We start from the raw sequence: 4894 nt of genomic DNA on the forward strand, positions 1-4894 counted from the left end.
TGCGGAGAGACTAAAGCGCAGAGTTCACCTGACCAGTGACGGTCAGAACCAGGATTCTAATCCAGGCATCCTCTGTGGGAATCGAGAGTCCCAGGATCAAATCCAGGGCCTGCTGCAGGCCATCTGTGTCCTGCCCTGCCACTGACCACACTTCAGCCCCTCCTCCAGGAGACACCTGTCCAGGCTATGTGCTAAAGTGGAAACTCCAGCTCCTCCTCCAGGTGACCCGGGTCCAGGCTATGTGCTAAAGTGGAAACTCCCAAGGCTAAGCCAGGAAAAGCTGTTCAAATAACGGAGGTCAGAGTGACAGAATCCAACAACTGCCAGCAACATCCCACTCTAAGCCCACCCCCACTGACTTAAATCATGAAAGGATAGTAACAGCGACTGCCAGAGCCCCCTGGCAATCACACCTTCCCAGAGTACCAACAGCAAAAATGCTGTAGACGCTTTTCAGGAAAGCCCTTTGGAAAACAATTCAGTAGTAAACTCATTTAGGTTCTTTTTAAAAAAAATCTATTTCTTTAATTGAACCAANANNCCACGCTCNGGGGGGGGGGGGACTCCAGCACATTTAGAAAGAATGGACTTGCACAATACAGCTACCAAGGACTTTAATATACCAGATCATTCTCTCAGGGAAGGAAAGCCCAGGAACAGTGGTGCCCAGCAACGGAAGGGAGCTGGTTCTTCCCAGTAGTCTTCTAGAACCTTCTCAGGCATGCATTCCTTCCTGCTTCCCTGTGCTCAACCAACATGTTACTTAGGAACATGGTGGGAGCCATAACGGAGATCTATAAGACCCAGACATTAGCAGCCAGGGATTTCCCTGCAGAGCTGGGGGGGGGGGGGTGGGCGTAAACCAGTCCCTACCCCATAAAACATCACCAAATCATTAAACACACCAAATCGCCCAGGATATAGGTGATTGCATGAGCCTTTATTGAGTGGGAAAGGTATGTATATTGTTCAAATTTTTAAAATGATGAACATGTGCTTTGCAATATTTCGGATTTATATTTTTAGGTATATGAGTGTTTTGCCTGCAGGTATTACTTGTGTGCAGTACCTGCAGAGGCCAGAAGAGGGCATAAGATCCCCTGGAGCTGAGGTTACAGATGGATGTGCATTGCCCTGTGGGTGCCAGAATCCTGAGCTGAGTCCCCTGCAAGAGCAATCCATGTCCTTCACTGCTGAGTCACCTCTCAGCCCAGGCTGCATGTAATGATTATATGAACATGGAGGCGCGTACGTTTATAGGACCCAGGCGCGAGACTAGGGTTAGTGGGAGCATTGAACGAGATTCACGCGTCACTTTCACGCGTCACTTTCATATGGGCATGCGGGAGTTTATAAAGAAATCAAGGAACTTGGACTAAGATTTACACACATGAATTTACAGGAATGCTTGCTCTAAGTGACATGAGATGAGACCTCAAATTTCAGAACAGCATGCTTGGCAGGAAGGAACCTCAAGCGTTATACGTGTGCACGTTGACCTGCAGTCTCGACCAACGAGCAGTGTGACAGAGGGACTGTGTGTGGGCTTTGGAGAGCCCGGCAGGCAGGGCTGGGAGAGGTCATAGCCAGTCTTTCCTTTGTGCATATCGAGCTGTTTCCGCTGTTATAAGCAGCTGTGTCATGTTTTCGTAATTTGGAAAGCATCCAGCGATCAGACTACTAGGGGGAAAATGCTGTTTCTATACACATTTCACCGTGGCCCCACGGACCTGCAGAAGAATAAGCACTGTTCTTGCCACTGGCTGTTAAGGGAGTGGGGCTCAGACCCCGTGAGGAACCTGCCTCGTAGGTGCACCCCTCAGCCGCTCTCCTGGCCCACGGGCTGGGTTTCCAACCACAAGCCTCAAGGGCAGGGTGGGAGGAGACAGCAGACCTGCAGGGCTCAGCTGCTGCAGGGCTCAGCGGCTGCAGGAATCAGCTGCTGCAGGGTTAGATGCTATTTATCCCTCCTCAGATGCCAGGCTGGTGGTACCTGCACATAGTGGGCCGTGCTGGAAGTAGAGCCTAGCAGAAGGACTTGGCTCATCGTCACAAAGGATTGTGGGCACCTCTCCTTTCTCCTTCTCCTTCTGTCTGTCTCTCTCCCCTCCCTCCTTCCTTCCCTCTCCTTCCTCTCTCTCGCCTCTCTCCCTCCCTGGTTTCACATAATCTTTCCTTTGCCCGTGTTCTCCACATTGTAACTGAGCACACCCCAGGGGGTCCTCTCCAGCGCATATGCCCAGCGGCTTGTATCTGGAACGTTTTGCGCAATTCTTTCCTCTGCTGTTGCATTACTGAAACACAGATGAATGCATTGTGGCCAATGGTGTCTTCCCGGCAGAGACAGCTCCGAACTTGAGAATGAACTCTGCCCGTGACATAAAATACAGTTGAACGCACAATAACCACTATCGACATACATAACCAGGAAGCTTATTGCCTAACCGAGTTTGAAGCAGCCAGTGTCTGCCAGCAACCTCACCGTATTATCTGCAGCCCTCAGTGGTAGCTTCATGTAGTCAAAAGAACATTCATAAGCACCATCTGCTGCAAGGAGGGGGCGGCGCTTACAGCCGTCGGTCTGTCCTCTGCCCCACGGATGTGTCCTTCCTCGACAAGAAGGGCATCCGGCTGGAGGCCTTACAAGTCCAGACCTCAGGAAGCCCTGGGCCACAGACCTGTGTGCCATCGCTTGGCCATATCAGCATCTCTGGTGAGCATACCCTTTCAAGTCCCTGGAAATCAAGGAGTACATGTTGTGATATGACCAACTGGCTATAGCTCTGAGTGGCACCAACCTCTCAATATTAATCTTCCTTGGTAGCCGTCATGTGTGCTTGTCTTTCCTGAGGGTTGTTTGCATTTAATGTGTATGGGTGTCTGCATATAGGGCTGCGTACGGTGTGCATGCAGTACCGGTGGAAGCCAGAAGGGGGCGTCTGATGGTTGTGAGTTGCGGCATGGCTTCTGAGAACCCAACCCAGGTCCTTTACAAGAACAGGCGTCTTAACTGCTGAGCCATCTCTCCAGCCTTTTGAGGAAAGGATTTTGAAGCTAGATAGCTTTAGGGACTCAGAAACATTCTTCCCAGACTCACACTGAGTTGGTGGGTTTGACCAAGCCCTGTGGGTTTTCCCTTCGCCCTAGCTGTCACATGGCGAGTCCCGCCCCCCCCCACACACACACCCAAGTCCAGAGTCCAGGTACCCGAAAGCCGAGCCCAGTCCTGCTGCTTACTGTGGGCGCTCAAGCAAACCGGGGCCTCGCTGAGGACTGGTATCCCCTTTCTCAGGGAAGGCTTATACAGATCGTTTCGCCTTGTGGATCTTTTATGAGAGTCAAACTAGAAAATTTATGAGGAGTTGCTTTGCAGACCATAAAACATTCAGGACATAGGAGGTGCTCCGGTTGATTTGCTGTGTCTTGGGAAAGGAGAGGTTCTCCTTAAGGTTTTCTATATTCAAGCATGTGTGTGTGTGTGTGTGCGCGCGCGGGAGCAAGGTTTGCCACAAACAAATAAAACTTTTAAGGAGCACTGTTCTCTCTGGCCACAGTTATTCCTGCTAGTTGCTGGTTCAGGGGCCCCAGTCTCCAGGGTTTCCTAAATGGGAGCTTTGAGACCAGAGCTAAGCACAGCCTGTCCCTTCAGGCTCTCAAAATGCAAATCAGTCTTGCAACTTAAAGTTCGGGATATTCTTCTAAATTTAAATGAGAGCCGCTTTAAATTTCAGGAAGGCAATCTGGCCGAGATTATTAAAGCCAAAAGTAATCATCTTTTGGGGCGGGGTCTAAAGCATGACAAAGCATCTGAGAAGGCCCTTGGATGTTGGCAGTGTGCCGGATGCAAGGCGGGAGGAACGCGTCATTTAATAATTATTAACTCCATTGCGCCAATGAGGAAAGCCAAGCTCTAGGCCTAGCCAGCAGTATCTTTCCTCGGGTGTGTACACTGAACTGTAGGCTCCATCCTCCAAGCCAAACAACCGCCACCTCCAGGATGTGCCCGGATGCAAAACTCCTATCAGCTGAGTACGTCGACACCCGCTCATAGAGGGAGGGCTAGGGAGGGTAACTGGACCTTCAGTTTCATCTTTGGCTGCTCTGTCCCACCAGCTGTAAGCAATTCTGCCCTGATTACACCTGACCTTAGGGAGGGGCTAGAATATATAGGCTGGAGAGGAAACGCGGGCGGGGGCAGGGGCAGCGGAGGGGGAAGGGGAGTTACAGGGAAGACCAGCATCCCTGCTGGGTAAAGATCTTCCAGTGCAGGCTTTGGTTGGAGGGACTACACCCACACTCCTGAAAGTATCCTCTCACTAAGGGAAGCCCAGTAAACACACTGGCTCCTGGAGTGAATGTTGATGCCATCAGACACCGGCTTGTTGCTGAGATGTCTCCCCCAGGGAAGGGATTTCAGCAACAGTCACTGTCAAATGAGTGACACTGACCTACCCTAACCAGTGGATAGAGAATTCCAGAAGGCCAGCTCACTGTAGAGCGGGCGGCATGCCTCACTGCCCCCCCTCCCCACTAACCCAGAGTGTCCTAGAGAAGGAAAGAGACTCGGGCAGCAAAGCTGTGGGTATCATCAAGGACTGCAGGCTGTCTGTGCACACGGGTGAAACGCTCACTGAGTCCGTATTAGAGACATGCATGGAAGAAGGTCAAAGTCTCCAAAAGTAAAAGTCATATTTTAAACCATCCACCCATCCGCACGCCATAGCCTCGGGACAGTGGCGGCAGAGTGAGTTGATTTATTTCTTTATTGCTGGCAACATGTTTATGACCAAAAGCTGAAGACCCAGGGTGCAAAATTCCACTTCAAAGCTTACACATGCATATCTCTCTCTCTCTCTCTCTCTCTCTCTCTCTCTCTCTCTCTCTCTCTCTCTCT

This window comes from Mus pahari, chromosome 23 (assembly GCF_900095145.1).
Source record: "Mus pahari chromosome 23, PAHARI_EIJ_v1.1, whole genome shotgun sequence".
Taxonomy (NCBI): Eukaryota; Metazoa; Chordata; class Mammalia; order Rodentia; family Muridae; genus Mus; species Mus pahari.